Raw genomic sequence first — 20,401 nt, 5'->3', positions numbered from 1 at the left:
GATTATATAGCTTAACAAGTGTATTTTAAAGGTCTATTAATACTTTACATGCCAGAGTGACCTATTATTTGGAAAAAAAAAAAAAAAAAACTTATTCAGACAATTGCATTTGCTCACTTTGTATCTTTTTGGGTAACAAATAGTGGGTCAAATTCTTAGCAGATTTTAAATGAATTATCCCTGTTCAGAAATATACTATTCTCACTGAGCTTTGGATTTTATATATTAATTATTTATTTCTGACTTACCTTGAGCTTTTTCTGGTGTTTTGTTTTGAAGTTGCCACTCTGTTTATATGTCTTTTTCTATCATTAGATGAAACTTAAAATATTAATAGTTTAATCCTGTAGTTTCTATAACCTACTTAGATCTAATGTATCTTGCTGCCTGTACGTATTATAATATTATACTATAGTTTGGCCTAGGATGATGTCACTGGCCTTTTCTATGCACATGTATATATTCGTGCAGAAGTCTGAACTGTATTACTGGATGTGGCTTCTTGTAATGTAGTAATAATGTTGTGTAGTAATCTTGGGCAGTGATGGCTTGTGAGGCTGTTGAGATAAGGAGGACTTGGCTTTGGCTAAATGTTTGTTGTTACTGAGCTAGAATGGAAAGTAACAAACTTTTCAGGTGTTATAATCACCATTTACCTGAAATCTTGGTTGAAGGCACACTGACCCATTTTTCTTTCTTTTCTTTTCTCTCGCTCTCTTTTTTTTAAGGCAGCATATATATATATATATGTATTTTATTGCACTTTAGGTTCTGGGGTACATGTGAAGAACGTGCAGTATTGTTGTATAGGTACATACATGGCAATGCGGTTTGCTGCCTCCATCCCCATCACCTATTTCTGGCATTTCTCCCCATGTTATCCCTCCCCAACTCCCTACCCCCTACTGTCTCTCCCCTAGTCCCCCCGAACAGGCCTCAGTGTGTGATGCCCCCCTCCCTGTGTCCATGTGTTCTCATTGTTCAACACTCTCCTATGAGTGAGAACATGGCGGTGTTTGATTTTCTGTTCTTGTTTCAGTTTGCCGAGAATGATGGTTTCCAGATTATCCATGTCCCTACAAAGGACACGAACTCATCGATTTTTATGGCTGCATAGTTTTCCATGGTGTATCTATGCCACATTTTCCCTGTCCAGTCTATCATAGATGGACATTTGGGTTGGTTCCAAGTCTTTGCTATTGTAAACAGTGCTGCAGTGGACGTATGTGTGCATGTGTCTTTATAAAAAAACGATTTATAATTCTTTGGATATACACCCAGTAATGGGATTGCTGGGTCAAATGGAATTTCTATTTCTAGGTCCTTGAGGAATTGCCACACTGTCTTCCACAATGGTTGAACTAATTTACGCTCCCACCAACGGTGTAAAAGTCTTCCTGTTTCGCTGCATCCTCTCCAGCATCTGTTGTCTCCAGACTTTTTAATGATCACCATTCTAACTGGCGTGAGATGGTATCTCAATGTAGTTTTGATTTGCATTTCTCTAATGACCAGTGATGATGAGCATTTTTTCATATGTTTATTGGCTTCATATATGTCTTCTTTTGAAAAGTGTCTATTCATATCCTTTGTCCACTTTTGAATGGGCTTGTTTTTTTCTTGTAAATCTTTTTTACTTCTTTGTAGATTTTGGATATAAATCCTTTGCCTGATGGGTAGATTGCAAACATTTTTTCCCATTCTGTTGGTTGCCGGTTCACTCTAATGATTGTTTCTTTTCCTGTGCAGAAGCTCTGGAGTTTAATTAGATCCCATGTCTATTTTGGCTTTTGTTGCCAATGCTTTTGGTGTTTTAGTCATGAAGTCCTTGCCTATGCCAATGTCCTGAATGGTTTTGCCTAAATTTTCTTCTAGGGTTTTTATGGTGTTAGGTCTTATGTTTAAGTCTTTAATCCATCTGGAGTTAATTTTAGTGTAAGGTATCAGGAAGGGGTCCAGTTTCTGCTTTCTGCACTTGGCTAGCCAATTTTCCCAATACCATTTATTAAACAGGGAATCCTTTCCCCATTGCTTGTTTTTCTCAGGTTTGTCAAAGATCAGATAGTTGTAGATGTGTGGTGTTGCCTCTGAGGACTCTGTTCTGTTCCATTGGTCTATATCTGTTTTGGTACCAGTACCATGTTGTTTTGATTACTGTACCTTGTAGTATAGTTTGAAGTCAGGTAGGATGATGCCTTCCGCTTTGTTCTTTTTGCTTAGAATTGACTTGGCTATGCGGGCTCCCTTTTGCTTCCATATGAAGTTTAAGGTGGTTTTTTCCAGTTCTGTGAAGAAGGTCGTTGGTACCTTGATGGGGATAGCATTGAATCTATAAATTACTTTGGGCAGTATGGCCATTTTCATGATATTGATTCTTCCTAACCATGAGCATGGAATGTTTCTCCATCTGTCTGTGTTCTCTCTTATTTCGTCAAGCAGTGGTGTATAGCTCTCCTTGAAGAGGTCCTTTAAATCCTTTGTTAATTGTATTCCTAGGTATTTTATTCTTTTTGTAGCAATTTTGAATGGCAGTTCATTCTTGATTTGGCTCTCTTTAAGTCTGTTACTGGTGTATAGGAATGCTTGTGATTTTCGCACATTGATTTTGTATCCTGAGACTCTGCTGAAGTTGCTTATCAGTTTCAGATGATTTGGGGCTGAGACAATAGGGTCTTCTAAATATACAATCATGTTGTCTGCAAATAGAGACAATTTGACTTCCTCCTTTCCTAATTGAATACCCTTTATTTCTTTTTCTTGCCTGATTGCTCTGGCTAGAACTTCCAGTCTATATTGAATAGGAGTGGTGAGAGCAGGCATCCTTGTCTAGTGCCAGATTTCAAAGGGAATGCTTCCAACTTTTGCCAATTCAGTATGATATTGGCTGCGGGTTTGCTGTAAATAGCTTTTATTATTTTGAGATAAGTTCCGTCAATACCTAGTTTATTGAGAGGTTTTAGCATAAAGGGCTGTTGAATTTTGTCAAAGGCCTTCTCTGCATCAATTGAGATAATCACATGGTTTTTGTCTTTGGTTCTGTTAATGTGGTGAATTACGTTTATAGACTTGTGTATGTTGATCCAGCCTTGCATCCCCGAATTGAAGCCTACTTGATAGTGATGGATAAGCTTTTCGATGTGCTGTTGCAATCGCTTTGCCAGTTATTTTATTGAACATTTTTGCCTCTATGTTCATCATGGATATTGCCCTGAAGTTTTCCTTTCTTGTTGACTCTCTGCCAGGTTTTGGTAACAGGATGATGTTGGTCTCATAAAATGATTTGGGAAGGATTCCCTCTTTTTGGATTGTTTAGAATAGTTTCAGAAGGAGTGGTACCAGCTCCCCTTTGTATGTCTGGTAGAATTCACCTGTGAACCCATCTGGACCTGGACTTTTTTTGGTTGGTAGGCTCTTAATTGCTGCCTCAACTTCAGCCCTTGTTATTGGTCTGTTCAGAGTTTCGACTTCTTCCTGGTTTAGGCTTGGGAGTCTGCAAGTGTCCAGGAATTTATCCATTTCTTCCAGGTTTACTGGTTTATGTGCATAGAGTTGTTTGTAGTAATCTCTGATGGTGGTTTTTATTTCTGTGGAATCTGTGGTGATATCCCCTTATCGTTTTTTATTGCATCTGTTTGATTCTTCTATGTTTCCTTTTTTATTAATCTGGCTAGTGGTCTATTTTGTTGATCTTTTCAAAAAACCAGCTCCTGGATTTATTGATTTTTTTGAAGGAATTTTTGTGTCTCTCTCTCCTTCAGTTCTGCTCTGATCTTACTTATTTCTTATCTAATGCTAGCTTTTGAGTTTTTTTGATCTTTCCCCTCTAGCTCTTTCAATTTTGATGATAGGGTATCTATTTTCGATCTTTCCTTGCTTCTCATGTGGGCATTTATTGCTGTAAATTTCCCTCTCAACACTGCTTTAAAGGTGTCCCAGAGATTCTGGTACGTTGTGTCTTCGTTCTCATTGGTTTCGAAGAACATCTTTATTTCTGCCTTCATTTCATTGTTTATCCAGTCAGCTTTCAAGAGCCAGTTGTTCAGTTTCCATGAAGTTGTGCAGTTCTCAGTTAGTTTCTGAATTCTGAGTTCTAATTTGATTGCACTATAGTCTGAGAGACTGTTTGTTATGATTTCCATTCTTTTGTATTTGCTGAGGAGTGATTTACTTCCAATTATGTGGTCAGTTTTAGAGTAGGTGTGATTTCGTGTTGAGAAGAATGTATATTCTGTGGATTTGGGGTGGAGAGTTCTGTAAATGTCTATTAGGTTTGCTTGGTCCAGGTCTGAGTTCAAGTCCTGGATATGCTTGTTAATTTTCTGTCTGTTGATCTATCTAATATTGACAGTGGATTGTTAAAGTCTCTCACTATTATTGTGTGGGAGTCCAAGTCTCTTTGTAGGTCATTAAGAACTTGCTTTATGTATCTGGGTGGTCCTATGTTGGTGCATATATATTTAGGATCATTAGCCCTTCTTGTTGCATTGATCCTTTTACCATTATGTAATGCCCTTCATTGTCTCTTTTCATCTTTGTTGGTTTAAAGTCTGTTTTATCAAATACTAGGACTGCCAGTCCTGCTTTTTTTTGCTCTCCATTTGCTTGGTAAATCTTCTTCTATCCCTTTATTTTAAGCCTATGTATATCCCTGCATGTGAGATGGTTTTCCTGGATACTACACATCAATGGGTTTCCTGGATACTGCACATCGATGGGTTTTGAACTTTTTATCCAATTTGCCAGTCTGTGTTCTTTGGGGCATTTAGTCCATTTACATTTAAGGATAATATTGTTATATGTTAATTTGATTCTGCCATTTTGATGCTAGGTGCTTTTACCCATTAGTTGACACAGTTTCTTCATTGTTTTGATGCTCTTTACCATTTGGTACATTTTTGGAGTGGTACTGGTTGTTCCTTTCTATGTTTAGTGCTTCTTTCAGGAGCTCTTTTAAAGCAAGCCTGGTGGTGATGAAATCTCTGAGCAATCGCTTGTTCATAAAGGATTTCATTTCTCCTTTGCTTATGAAGCTTAGTTTGGCTGGATATGAAATTCTAGGTTGAAAGTTCTTTTCTTTAAGAATGTTGAATATTGACCCCCACTCTCTTCTGGCTTATAGGGTTTCTGCTGAGAGATCCCCTGTGAGTCTGGTGGGCTTCCCTTCATGGGTAACCCAACCTTTCTCTCTGGCTGCCCTTAGTATTTTTCCTTCATTTCAGCCCTGGTGAATCTGAGGATTATGTGCCTTGGGGTTGCTCTTCTGGAGGAACATCTTTGTGGTGTTCTCTGTATTTCCTGGACTTGAATATTGGCCTTCCTTGTTATGTTGCGGAAGTTCTCCTGGATAATATCCTGAAGAGTGTTTTCCAACTTGGATTCATTCTTTCCGTCACATTCACGTACACCTATCAAAAGTAGATTAGGTCTTTCACGTAATTCCATATTTCTTGGAGGCTTTGCTCATTTCTTTTCACTCTTTTTTCTCTAATCTTGCCTTCTCGTTTTATTTCATTGAATTGATCTTTATTCTCTGATATCCTTTCTTCTGCTTGGTCTATTCAGCTATTGAAACTTGTGCTTTGTGAAGTTCTCGTGTTGTCTTTTTCAGCTCCATCAGTTCATTTATATTCCTCTCTAAGCTGTTTATTCTCATTAGCATTTCGTCAAGCCTTTTTTCAAGGTTCTTAGTTTCTTTGCATTGGGTTAGGATATGTTCTTGTAGCTCAGAGAAGTTTGTTATTACCCACCTTCTGAAACCTGTTTCTGTCAATTCATGAGACTCATTCTCCATCCAGCCTTGTTCCCTTTCTGGTGAGGAGTTGTGATCCGTTGGAGGAGGAGAGGCATTCTGGTTTTAGGTGTTTTCATCCTTTTTGTGCTGGTTTCTTCACATCTTTGTGTATTTATCTACCTGTGGTCTTTGTAGTTGGTGACTTTCAGATGGGGTCTCTGAGTGGACGTCCTTTTCATTGATGATGAAGTTATTTCTTTTTGTTGCTTAGTTTTCCTTGTAACAGTCAGGCCCCTTTGCCATAGGACTGCTGGAGGTCCACTCCAGACCCTGCTTGATAAGGCAGGATTTGCTCTGTCACCGAGGCTGGAGTACAGTGGCATGATCTTGGCTCACTGCAACATCTGCCTCCCAGGTTCAAGTGATTCCCCTGTGCTAGCCTCCCAAATAGCTGGGACCACAGATGTGAGCCATCACACCTGTCTAATTTTTGTATATTTAAAAGAGATGGGGTTTCAAACTCCTGGTCTCAAGTGATCTGCCTGCTTTGGCCTTCCAGTGTGCTGGGATTACAGGTGTGAGTCACTGGGTCCAGCCCTATTTTTCTTTCTTATAATCAGACTTTACCTATTTTCAATTACTATTGACTTTTGTTTTTACTTTAAAGAAATATTAGCGACCTCCCCAGAGCTTATAGCCAAGGAGGAGTGGGTGACATGGCAGTTCTACTGGAGACCACTATCATCAACGTGGCTGTCGACTTGTACACTGAACAGCAGCCTTGTGACTGTGAACCTTTTGAGAGCAGGTACCACGGTTAAATGGCATTTTTGATGGCAGTGCCAAGCATCTAGAAGGTACTCATCTGCTTTAATTTCTTGGAATTGTGCAACATAAAATATTACAATTATTGCCTTATTCACAGTGTACAGAGAAATTTTATACAAATCGGTGATCCTACAGGGATTGGTCATTCAGGAGAGTCTATTTTTGGCCAGTTGTACGGTGATCAAGCAAGCTTTTTTGAGACAGAAAAAGTCTCAAGAATTGAGCACAAGAAGAAAGGCACACTGTTCATCATGAATAATGACAGTGATCATCATGGGTCTCAGTTTCTTATCACTACAGGAAAAAAATCTAAATTACCTTGATAATGTCTGTACAGTATTTGGTGAGGTGCCAGAAGGCATGGATATAATTAAGAAAATTGATGAGACCTTTGTTGACAAGAACTCTGTATCATCGCAGGATATCAGAATAAATTATACAGTGATTTTAGATGATCTATTTTAATGACACTCCTGATTTATTAATCCCTGATGGATCCCCAGAACCTGTAAGGGAACAATTAAAGAGTTCTAGAATTGGAGCAGATGAGGAAATTGGTGATTTCCAAGGAAGATCAGCTGAAGAAGTAGAAGAAATAAAGGCAGAAAAAGAGGCCAAAACTCAGGCTATGCTTTTAGAGTTGGTAGGAGACCTACCTGATGCAAATATTAAATCTCGAGAGAATCTGCTGTTTGTGTAAATTGAATCTAGTGGCCACAGATGAGGATATGGAAATAATATTCTCTAAATTTGGTCCAGTAAGAAGTTGCGAAGTTATCTGGGATTATAAGATAGGATAAATCCTCTTTTATGCTTTTTTTTTTTTTTTTTTTTTTTTGGAGACAGAGTTTTACTCTGCTTCCTAGGCTGGAGTGCAGTGGCACGATCTCAGCTTAGTGCAGCCTCTGCCTCCCAGGTTCAAGTGATTCTCCTGCCTCAGCCTCCCAAGTAGCTGGGACTACAGGTGGGTGTCACCATGCCCAGCTAATTTTTGTATTTTTAGTAGAGATGGCGTTTTGCCATGCTGTTCAGGCTGGTCTCAAACTCCTGACCTCAGGTGATTTGCCTCAACCTCCCAAAGTGCTGGGATTACAGATGTATGCTTTTATTGAATTTAAAAAGGAAGAAGATTGTGAGAAAGTCTTCTTCAAAATGGACATGTACTTGTAGATAATAGAAGAAAACATGGATTGTGGCCAGTCTGTTACAAAAGGTTAAATGGAAGAAAAAAGTGGGAAGTACACCAAGAGTGATTTAAAGGAGTATAAAAAGGAATGGGATAAACCATCTAATTTGGTTCTGAAAGATAAATGAAGCTCACACATAAGGCAAAATATGATGTTATACTGGATGAGCAGGCAGAAGACTCAAAGTCAAGTCATTCACACAGAAGTAAAAAACACAAGAAGAAAACCCATCACTGCTCTGAAGAAAAAGAAGAAAAGGACTACATACCAATTAAAAATACTAATCCTGATATCTATAGAGAATGGGAGTTTGGTCACTATGAAACAGTAGAAAGCTGTTGGAGGAAACAAAAGAGTAAAAAGAGAGACCGAACTCAGAACTGAAGCTGTAGCTGATCTCAAGAGAGGGATGGCCATTATAGTAGTAGTCACAAATCCAAATGCCAAACATCTTTATGAAAGAGAAAGGAGTAAAAAGAGACTGAAGCGGAAGTCCAAAGAAATCCAAATATAAAGAAAAATCTAAGTAGAGATGAAGGATGAAGAGGCAGAATTAAGTGGCTAACATACTCACCCTTGTCTAACTTGGAGTGCCATGAAACAGATGTTCAGATGTTGTGTCAAAGTTTATTTTTTTCATACTAGGATTATGGCCCTTTAGATTATTAATACTGATTATATAGGGCACTGAAAGATAACATTTTCTTTTTATACTTTTTTATACTAATTTCATTGTTATACATAAATAGTCTTCATTTTTGAAGTTTTAACATTTTTACTTTTTTAAAAATATGAAGTATTTTATACTACAAAAATACATAAATCTGTATTTATAAGGTAAAAGGATAATATAAATATCTTGGTACTCATCAGCCAGCCTAAGATATAGAATATTGCCTACACTTTAGAAGGCCCCTAAGAACCCTTTCCCTCTCAAGTGATTATTGGAATTTTGTATACATATGTACCTCTAAGTGAAATGTTAATTTTGTATGTTTCTCAATTTTGTATAAATGGCATAATGTTTGTTTATTTCTGTGACTTTCATTTTTATTGCTATATGTATTATATGAATACTTATTCTTCTCTTGGTGGACATTTGAGTTTTATTTTTGTTTTTGCTGCTGGAATAATGCTGCTGTGAGCATTGTCTAGGAGTTACATTGTTTGGTCATGTGCTATGGGTATCTTCATTTGTGTAAAATAATGCCAAATTATAAAAAATATTAGAATTAAAGCCTTTAATATTACTATGCAGTTATGTTAGCTAATCTTTAGGACACTTGCCCCATTGTACATTGTGTTAAACGTGTGGTCAAAAAATAATACCTTTATGCAGATATTCCTGTTTAATCAAATATGTGTTGTAGTTAACTTCTTGGTAAAGCAAACAATGTTAAATGAATCATATTTTCTGGTTTTTCTCTTTTATGGGCATATGGAACACTGAAGAAAATCTTATGGCCTCTGACTATAGCCATGTAAGAAACCATCTAAGATTGTATGTAGGAATTTTAGGAAATAGGGAGGTATAGGAAAAGTAATGAAATGAATTATAATTAACATCTGTTTTGTTCATTTAAGAATATTATTCCATTATTGAATTAAGTGCCTTAAAATATAAAATAAATGTATAATGCAGTGGCTGCAACTTTGATTATTTGACTCATTATATTATTCTAAAGTTAATATAGTGATTCTAGAGGCTTTAATAGTTTAGTTATGTTTTTCACTTAATGTTTCTATAACTGCATTCAAGGTAATTTTGGTGGATGTCTGTCTTCACCAGATAATAACATGTCATTTTTAGTATTCTAGCATCTACCATGGTTTCTGGTGAAAGCCAGCCTTGCGGTAAATATTTGTTAAATCCTTACATAGGGTTCATATAGAGATTTCTGTTTTAGCTATATATGTAGCTGGGTTCAAATCACTGAACAATGATTGTTAGGGCATGCAAATCCTATGAATATCTGACAGAGGTCAAAATTAATAGATTATATTTGTGTTGCACATTTTGTAAAAATGCCTAATAGTTTAGATAACTGATGGCCTTTATCTTCATTTAAGGCCTGTTATTCAGTGGTGGTGGTAGTGGAAAAATTGATTTAGACTTTCACACAAAACAAGAGCTGGGTGTTCTTGCTAGTAGAGATAGGTGTAATAAAGATGGTGATGTCAGCATAGTCTACATTTTAAAAGATCAGTTTCTACAGAGTGAGTTTCTAAGTTACATTTAAAATTCTGTTAAGTGAACTTTGATTTAGTGAGCCTCCATGGAATCAGCTTCTGAATTGTTTTCTTTTTTGTTTGAGATAAGGTCTCATGCTGTCACTCAGGCAGATTGCAGTGGCGCAGTCATGGCTCACTGCAGCCTCAGCCTCCTGGGCTCCATCAGTCCTCCCGTTTTAGCCTCTCCAGTATCCAGGACCACAGGCATGTGCCACCACACTCAGCTGATTTTTTAGTTTTTATAGAGATGGGGTCTCCCTGTGTTGCCCAAATTTGTCTCAAACTCCTGGGATCAAGGAATCCCCTCAGCTCGGGCTCCCAAAGCACAAATATTATAGAGCCACCACTGCTGAACCTGAATCTTTTATACTTAGAGAAACTAGATCGTCATGCCCAAAATTTTACAGGCTTTTCAAATTAAAAATTCTAATGTTTTTATAGTCCCTCCTGAAGAATGTGGTTAATACTGAGCTCCAACTAAGGAGAATGTGAATTATATATTAATTTGAACTTCATCGTAATATAAAAACTTTAAACTGTAAAGCCGATTTTGAGGTGGTTATTTGCTCTACACAATATCTACTTATGTGCAAGTAAAACAATCCAATTTACCAAAATGTCATTTACACAAACTTTTTAGGAAGCCAGTTACAGAAGGTTGAGGTTCATCTGAGGTTGTAAAAACTTATTGACTGAATAGTGTAATTTCTCATTGCTGAATAAAATGTTCTCCTTCAGTTCTGCTCTGATCTTAGTTATTTCTTGTCTTCTGCTAGGTTTTGAGTTTTTTTGATCTTGCTCTTCTAGCTCTTTCAATTTTGATGATAGAGTGTCAATTTTAGATCTCTCCTTGCTTCTCATGTGGGCACTTGTTGCTATATATTTTCCTCTAGAGACTGCTTTAAATGTCTCCCAGAGATTCTGGTATGTTGTCTTCATTTTCATTGGTTTTGAAGAACACCTTTATTTCTGCCTTCATTTCATTGTTTATCCAGTCAACATTCAAGAGCAAGTTGTTCAATTTCCATGAAGCTGTGCAGTTCTGAGTTAGTTTTTGAATTCTGAGTTCTAATTTGATTGCACTGTGGTCTGAGAGACTGTTAGTTATGATTTCCGTTCTTTTGCATTTGCTGAGGAGTGATTTACTTCCAATTATGTGGTCAGTTTTAGAGTAGGCGTGATGTGGTGCTGAGAAGAATGTATATTCTGTGGATTTGGGGTGGAGAGTTCTGTAAATGTCTATTAGGTTTGCTTGGTCCAGGTCTGAGTTCAAGTCGTGGATATCCTTGTTAATTTTCTGTCTGGTTGATCTATCTAATATTGACAGTGGACTGTTAAAGTCCCCTACTGTTATTGTGTGGGAGTCTAAGTCTCTTTGTAAATCATTAAGAACTTGTCTTATGTATCTGGGTGCTCCTGTATTAGGTGCATATATATTTAGGATCGTTAGCTCTTCTTGTTGCATTGATCCTTTTACCATTATGTAATGTCCTTCTTTGTCTCTTTTGATCTTTGTTGCTTTAAAGTCTATTTTATCTGAGATGAGAATTGCAACTCCTGCTTTTTTTTTGCTCTCCATTTGCTTGGTAAATCTTCCTCCATCCCTTTATTTTGAGCCTTTGTGTATCCTTGCATGTGAAATGGGTTTCCTGGATACAGCACACTGATGGGTTTTGGCATTTTATCCAATTTGCCAGTCTGTGTCTTTTGAGTGGGGCATTTAGTCCATTTACATTTAGGGTTAATATTGTTATGTGTAAATTTGATTCTGCCATTTTGATGCTAGTTGGCAGTTTTGCCCATTAGTTGATGCAGATTCTTGATTCTGTTGATGCTCTTTACCATTTGGTATGCTTTTGGAGTGGCTGGTACTGGTTGTACCATTTGGTATGCTTTTGGAGTGGCTGGTACTGGTTGTTCCTTTCTATGTGTAGAGCCTCTTTCAGGAGCTCTCTTGTAAAGTAGGCCTGGTGGTGACAAAATCTCTGAGTCCTTGCATGTTCCCAAAGGATTTTATTTTTCCTTCACTTATGAAGCTTAGTTTGGCTGGATATGTGATTCTGGGTTGAAAGTTCTTTTCTTTAAGTATGTTGAATATTGGCCCCCACTCTCTTCTGGCTTGTAGGGTTTCTGCTGAGAGATCTACTGTGAGTCTGATGGGCTTCCCTTTGTGGGTAACCTGACCTCTCTCTCTGGCTGCCCTTAGCATTTTCTCCTTCATTTCAACCCTGGTGAATCTGAGGATTATGTGCCTTGGGGTTGCTCTTCTTGATGAATATCTTTATGGTGTTCTCTGTATTTCCTGGACTTGAATATTGGCCTGCCTTGGTAGGTTGGGGAAGTTTTCCTGGATAATATCCTGAAGAGTATTTTCCAGCTTGGATTCATTCTCTTCGTCGCATTCAGGTACACCTATCAAACGTAGATTATGTCTTTTCACATAGTCCCACATTTCTTGGAGGCTTTGTTCATTCCTTTTTACCCTTTTTTCTCTAATCATGCCTTCTCGTTTTATTTCATTGAGTTGATCTTCGACGTCTGATATCCTTTCCTCTCCTTGGTCAATTTGGCTGATGAAACTTGTGCATGCTTCACGAAGTTCTTGTGTTTTTCAGCTCCATGAATTCACTTATATTCCTTTCTAAGTTGTCCATTCTCGTCAGCATTACATCAAATCTTTTTTTCAAGGTTCTTAGTTTCTTTGCATTGGGTTAGAACATGTTCTTTTAGCTCACAGAAGTTTCTTACTACCCACCTTCTAAAGCCTGATTCTGTCATTTCATCACACTCGTTCTCCATCCAGCCGTGCTCCCTTGCTGGTGAGGAGTTGTGATCCCTTGTAGGAGGAGAGGTGTTCTGGTTTCGGGTGTTTTCATCCTTTTTTGCGCTGGTTTCTTCCCATCTTTGTGGATTTATCCACCTGTCGTCTTTGTAGTTGCTGACTTTCAGATTGGATCTCTGAGTGAATGTTCTGTTTGTTGATGATGAAGTTATTTCTGTTTCTTAGTTTTCCTTCTAACAGTCTGGCCCCTCTGCTGTAGGACTGCTGAGGTCCACTCCAGGCCCTGCTTGCCTGGGGATCACCTGCAGCAGCTGCAGAACAGTAAGGCTTGCTACCAGTTTCTTCTTCTGCTCTTTTTGTCCCAGAAGGATACCTGCCAAATGTCAGTCTGATCTCTCCTTTATGAGGTGACTCTTTGGATATACAGGGGTCAGGGAGCTGCTTGAGGAGACAGCCTGTCCTTTATAGGAGCTCAGGTGCTGAGCTGTGAGCTCCATTGTTCATTCAGAGCTGCTGGGCAGGTACGTTTAGGTCTGCTGCAGCAGAACTCATAAACTGCTTTTTGTTCCCAGGTGCTCTGTCCCATGGAGTTAGGGCTTTATTTATGAGTTTCCGTTGTGCCGCTGCCTTTTTTTTCCAGGGCTGCCCTGCCCAGTTAGGAGGCAGCCTAGTCACTGTCTGCCTGCAGAGGCTTTGCTGAGCTACTGTGGGCTCCACCCAGCTGCCGTGTCACCTTCCCTGCAGTCCTGTTTATATAGGTGTAGTTAGAACTGCCTCGGCAATGGCAGCCCACCTCTGTATTGGTGGACTCTCTCTGTAATGACAGGTTGCCTTGGCAACGGCAGACAGCCTCTGCAATGGCAGGTTGCCTTGGCAATGGCAGGCTGCCTCAGCAATGGCCGGTTGCCTTGGCAACGGCAGGCTGCCTCAGCGATGGTGGACTACCTCTGTAGTGGTGGAGTATCTCTTCAATGGCAGATGCCCCTCCCTCACAGAGCTGGACCTTCCCAGGTTTATCTGTGCTTGCTGTGAAATTCTCAATCCAGAGAGTTTCTGATTGCTCTTCTTTTGTGGGGGTGGGACCAGCTGATCCTGATCACCTGTCTCCCTGCCTCAGAGCCTTTTTTTTTTTTTTTTTTTTTTAGTTGAACAGTCGACTCTCTCCCAGGTGTTCCAGTTGCCTGTTGAAAAGGCGCCGGGATCTGTGTGATTTCCCGTGCGGCGACTCACTGCACCGGCTTAAACAGCAGTGCTGAGATTCATGGTGCTTTTTTTGCCCCGGAGTCTCCTGGCGTGGCTCCCTGTTCAGTCCCCTTTTTAATCAGATGAATGGGCTCCAATCACCAGCTAAAAGGGCACCCGGACCAGTGTATTTTGTATGGATAATCACCGCGCTGGGGCACGGTCAAAGCAGCCGCCCAGGGCAAAGCAGCTGCACCGACCAAACAGCCTCGCTGGCCAAAACAGCCACGCTGGCAACCCCTGGGGCTCCTCCGCCTGGGAATCTCCTGGTCTGTGGGCAATAAAAATGTGGCGTCCACTCACACTCTGCACTTTCACCGGGAGCTGCAATCCCTGAGCTGTTCCTAAATGTCCATCTTGGATCTATCTCCACAATTTAATTTTCTTAAGGAATGTATCATAATTTTCTCTGCTGGGATTGGCTTTATAATTTTTGAGTGGAAGATTATGTTGATAGTTAAATTCAGACTTGAAACAAGCATTGAAAAGTGTAATTAGTGCATTTCCGTTGGCTGGAAATGAGTATTTTTATAGTTGGTACTTGTGTATGGCAAGTTAAAACAGACATGATCCTTAGACATTCAACAAGTTTACAAAACTAAGTATTTTAAATTATCATAACTGTCTTTGGATGTTTTGCTCATGGCTTTTAACTTCTGCTTGATCCTGTTACCATCTATACAAAAGGTTTTAAAGTGTATTCAACCTATTTTTCATAAAATAGAATATGTCATACTCTCTTAGTACAGGAATTCGTATTCAATTTTCATGCTTTCAAAAAGTGACCTAGTATATTTTTCTGTGTTACTGAGAAGAAAATTAATAAAATTCAACAAATTTTACTCTATATAATTGCAAGTTTGGGTCATGTGCTTTAATGATTCACATATAATAAGATATGATTAGAAGCATAGTTATCAAGACAAGAGCATTGAATGGTTTAAATTTATACTCAGAGACTTGGTATAGAATGGAATTGGATTCTTTTTTTATTGGCATAGTGGAACACAGCTTTTATGGTTAAGAGATATTCAGACCCAGAGTGTCATTGGATTCAGTTCTTACTTCCTACTAGCATAATCTTTGACTTTTTCTCTTCTCTAATTTCTCCCTTCCTACTGCTTACTGTATCTTGTCCTACTTTCTCAGAATTATCTCCTGAACCTTGTGTTTTTGTTTTGTTTTGTTTTTTGTTTTTTTTCATTCTTTCCATGTCCTAATTATTACTTATTGCTTGGAATTATCACATCTGAAGTCTTTTTCCATGCCAATTGTCTTGCATCTTTAATGTAACCATTGTACTGCTATAAGCACAGTCTTTCTTTTTTTTTTTTTTTGAGACGGAGTTTTGCTCTTGTTACCCAGGCTGGAGTGCAATGGCGCGATCTCGGCTCTCCGCAACCTCCGCCTCCTGGGTTCAGGCAATTCTCCTGCCTCAGCCTCCTGAGTAGCTGGGATTACAGGCACGCGCCACCATGCCCAGCTGATTTTTTGTAGTTTTAGTAGAGACGGGGTTTCACCATGTTGACCAGGATGGTCTCGATCTCTTGACCTCGTGATCCACCCGCCTCGGCCTCCCAAAGTGCTGGGATTACAGGCGTGAGCCACCACGCCCGGCCAAGCACAGTCTTTCTTAAAGAAAACCCTCAAAAACTGATTTTGATGAAAGATTTCTGTTAGTTCCTTAGTGAATTAGGGGTAAAAGACTCATCTCATTATCCTCACTGTGTACCTTGTGTTCCTGCCAAACTGAACTCATTTTCTATTAAAAATGTTGGCCGTGCGGGGTGGCTCATGCCTGTAATCCCAGCACTTTGGGAGGCCAAGATGGGCAGATCACCTGAGCTTGGGAATTCGAGACCACCTTGACCAACATGGAGAAACCCCTGTCTATACTAAAAACAGAACATTAGTCAGGTGTGGTAGTACATGCCTGTAATCCCAGCTACTCAGGAGGCTGAAGCAAGAGAATCACTTGAACCCAGGAGGTGGAGGTTGCAGTGAGCCAAGATTGCAACATTGCACTCCATCCTGGGCAACGACTGGGCAACAAGAGCAAAACTCCGTTTCAAAAACAAAAAAATTGCTTTAGGTACATTTTTCCTGTCAGGAATACTTGTGCCTCTAATATACATGCTTTTTTGCCTGAAAACCCCTAATTGTTCTTTGCAAGCAGCTTTCAAATATCACACTTCTCTGTGCAAAATATTTCTAACATTTCCAGGTAAATAGAAGTGTGACTTCCTCTGAATATTCAAAGCACTATATTTATGTCTTTATGTTGTACAGTCGCGGTTTAAGACACTTGTCATCTCATCTGAAATGTCAGTTTCTTGAGGGCAGGAATTCTAGACTGTTGAGGATCTCATTGCCCACCAAATATATTCCTCTAGTTGAGTGTTTCTATTTCACTCTAACACATTGCCTGAAATTTTACTACTTAGAGATCTTTTTGAGTTGACAGTCATTTATTAACTGATTCACAGGATCTTGCCCTGTGTCCAGACTGATGTGCAGTGGCATAATCATAGTTCACTGTAACCTCAGACTCCTGGGCTCAAGTGGTCCTTCTACTTCAGCCTCCCAAGTAGCTAGGACTACAGGTGCATGCTGTCATGCCTGGCTGTTTTTGTTCTGTTCTGTTTTGTTTTGTTTTGTTTAGAGATGGGGTTCCATTATGTTGTTCAGGCTGTTCTTGAACTCCTGGCCTCAAGTGATCCTCCTGCCTTGGCGTCTCAGAGTGCTGGAGTTGGAGGGGTGAGCCAATGTTTTACTTTTTAAAACTCATATCTCTGAAATGATATCCTTGAAATGCACTATCTTTTGTATGAATTAGTTCAATTAGATTATTTTCCTCATGAAATTAAATTGAGAACAATGGTACCAAGAGAATGAGAGTCTTCTTGGAGATGAGACGGGAATGATGGGCATAACTGCTTTTTGGAGAGAAAGTAGTAGTCTTTGAATAAGACGATATTTGGAATATGAGAATATAATCCTTCATCTCCATGTGTCTCCAAATCCTAAAACCTAGAACTAAGGCAGCACTGGAGGCTCTGTTGACAAGAGTTTACAGTTTACAATAAGGTTTTTATGGTTAAGTCTATGTTAAAGGGATTCAGAAAGTTTGACTGGTGTTATATATTTTAATGTTGATGAGCAAATATTTTTATTCTATCAGGTGTATTGTTATTAATAAATACTGTCATCAGTTTGAAATTACATACCACCTTGCTTTGGCAAACCTTAAGAACTTTCAAATAAGTTATCAGAATCCTGACCATCTCTTAAGAAAAACAGTGTACTGTAATTCTTCAAACCTAGTCAAAGCAAAGAGATCACCTTGGGGAATATATATGTTTTCTAGTCTTTTTTTGTGTCCTTTTTTTTTTGAGCCAGACTCTTGCTCTGTAGCCTAGGCTGGAGTGCAGTGGCATGATCATGACTCACTGCAACCTCCGCCTCCCGGATTCAAGCGATTCTTCCACCTCAGCCTCCTGAGTAGCTGGGACTACAGGCGTGCACCACCATGCCTGGCTAATTTTTGTATTTTTTGTAGAGACAGGGTCTCACCATGTTGGCCAGGCAAGTCTTGAACTCCAGACCTCGTGATCTGCCCGCATCGGCCTACCAAAGTGCTGGGATTACAGGTGATAGCCACTGTGACTGGCCGTCCTTTTATTTTAAATGTCCTTAGAGAATTTCATTTAGAATTCTACCTCTTTTAGGGGTTGGTACAACTTTTGAAAATAACCAAACGTCATTAAGAACCTAGTGTGGAGAGTAAGGTAGGTGATTAAGTTACATTATCTTATTTATGGTGACAGATTATGATGGTTATGCAGTGAGAGTCACTTTAAAATTTGGTTCAGACTGTCTCCAAGAGTAATTTAGACAAATGGAGTCATTAATAATACAAAAAGTCTTCTATAGTAGACTTCTGTGTGTTCACCTAATCCTCTTTTCTCTTCCACTTGAGCCTACTTCTAGGCTGTAATTTCTGCCCTGCTTTGCAGTTATATATTTTTTCCTTTGCTGAACCCTGCTGCAATTAGATAAGGCTAAATGATAAACAACACTTTCATCCTTGTTGAATTAAAAAATTCTGGTTTGATCCTTCTCATTCCTTCTTTTCCCTCATCTGCCAACTGGATGCAGAGAATCTTGCAAAGGACCCTAATGGAATGGTGGAGCCATAAAATGAATGAAGTCTGAATCCATGAATGATCATGTGGAAGGCAATTTGTCAGAAAATACATATTGTGCTTTTATTGTGATAAGCCACTAATATTTTTTATAAAAATAAAGCTATAATTTTAAATTGTAGCTGCTAGCATTACCACCCTTATTGTACTTTAGAGTTTGAAGAAGGTAGTCCACTAGCTGCTGCTCTTGGAGCCACTTTGAAAATTCACCTTGGGAGTTCTTCTCTTTCCTTATCTGATCTGTCACATTGACAAGTATGGTTAATTTTGTGTTGACAGTACATCTGTCAATGCAAGAGGCACTCCATCAACCTATTCTATTTTCATTTTTGTAAAATGTCTGAGCATAAATAAATGAGGAAAATAGAATGACAATTGGATCTGAATTCAAGTTGTTTTTTTCACTGTCTTGTACTTCATTCACAGTGATTTTAGATGAGCCTCACGTAAAGAATATTAATGAGAAATGTGGAGCTATTCTATTTGAGGCTCTTTCCAAAAGTCTGCTTTGGTAAAGAGATCCAGAATCCATGCCAGGCAATTTTAAATTTTGAATATTTATTCATAGTAAGGGCTAAGGCCAATTGTGATATCCACAAGTTTAACAGATGTTTTGTAAGTAGATGCTCTAGGTGTCAGATAAATGAAAATTTGACAAAGTTCTTGCTTTTTAGGAACATATCTTCTGGAAGATAAGTCTTGCATTAATCATTTAAGGTCAAAGTAAATAGGTTTTGAATGTTAGTTTTTTTCCTCTCCTCTCATTCAAAAATGAAAGTAAAATAGCTAAGATATAGGTGAAAACAGAGACAGATACAAGTGCTTGATGGGACATCTCCATGAAAAATAAGTGAGCTACATTATTTATAATGCTTCGAATATGCGTAGTTCAGTTCTTGTCACTGGTTAATGCTACATACGTAGAAATGGTTTTAAAAAACTAATCGGAAGTGAAGGGAGAGAGAAAGGAGATTTTTAAAAATCCATTGGAGCTATCTTTTTTGTGTCAACTGGCTTGGTGTGGTTTTGTTTTCCTCCTACTTTGAGATGAGCCCAGTACATCTGGAGGTATTACTCAGTTTTGTATTCTAAATGCCCCAGCTATTCTAGGTATTGTTAATGATTCAGGCTGTGTCTAAAACTATCATTTAAGATTAATTCACTCATTTATTGGGCCTTAGGGTCAACAGTGCTCTTTAATTGTTTGTTGAGGAGAAAAAATTACACTTAAATACTAACAGTAAACACTGGAACATTGTGACTGTAGCCTATTTGTATCTCCTGGACAGTGGCATTTTGACCGAAGCACAGTGCAATCAGTAATATCAATTGACTCTTTTTGACTAAGTTAATAATGTCCAGTTTTGTGGCTGTTTTAGAGAAATAAAACATAATGCTGTCCTCCAATATTTTATGACACTTTGCCCTACACTTATTTATGCTGCTGGTTTTTTTATTTCTTCAGTTACTCTCAGTCCTTGGCAACACTTCTTAGAAATCTTTTATGGACAATATTTGTAGAATTGTTGAGGTGGAAGGTGTTCTTTGTATGCAGACATAAACTGGTGTTTTACTGTGTTTTATTTTACTCATGACCTCTACAAAAATGTCATTTATGTAAGACATTTTCCTTTAGGATATTTTCTGCAACTTTTGGCCATTTCCAGCTTTAATGAAGCATTCACTTTTGGATAAACTACTGTTTCACAGCTACAGATTTGATTCTTTGGTGTCAATATTTATGAAAGTCAATGCTAGAATAAACATCTGTGTTTCCATATTTCTGAAGCCTTCATTCCGTTGTGTCTATTTATTCTGGGTTTACTCTAGAAAAGTATAACTAGTTGTGTTTCCCAGTCAACAGCATATTCATCATTGCTGGATTTGGGACACAGTGTGGTGGTGGTAAGGATGCAGCTTGTAGGCTATATTTAATTTACTAGGTTATTTTGCATTAAGCAAGTCAGTGATCTTCAGACATATTTCATTATAGATTTCTGTTTATCATTTGCTTAGCAGCAGTATATTAGCTTGACTGGCAATCACACGTTACTCAATTAAGTAGTTACTGTTTTTCCTACACCTTTCCCCTCAATCTCTTCTACATTTAACCATGGATTTAGCTGTTCACCCTGTTACTAGGCAGTTACGAGCTAATTTGTAGTTATTACATAAAGTGTTTAAGTGCTTGAAT

The 20,401-nt window shown here is 38.5% G+C and overlaps 1 protein-coding gene and 1 pseudogene across 5 annotated transcripts in view; both read left to right on the top strand.

Annotated features, from left to right (window-relative positions):
* The window catches only part of GLCCI1 (glucocorticoid induced 1), a 153,621-nt gene that overhangs the window by 10,683 nt on the left and 122,537 nt on the right, over positions 1 to 20,401 (top strand). The gene's annotated exons all lie outside the window — the stretch shown is intronic.
* LOC116557268 lies at positions 6,258 to 9,389 on the top strand (annotated as a pseudogene).

This window comes from Sapajus apella, unplaced genomic scaffold (assembly GCF_009761245.1).
Source record: "Sapajus apella isolate SASKATOON/1434 unplaced genomic scaffold, GSC_monkey_1.0 scaffold19, whole genome shotgun sequence".
Lineage (NCBI taxonomy): Eukaryota > Metazoa > Chordata > Mammalia > Primates > Cebidae > Sapajus > Sapajus apella.
The sequence above is the reverse complement of the archived record's forward strand: the minus strand, read 5'-3'. Positions and strand labels throughout refer to the sequence as shown.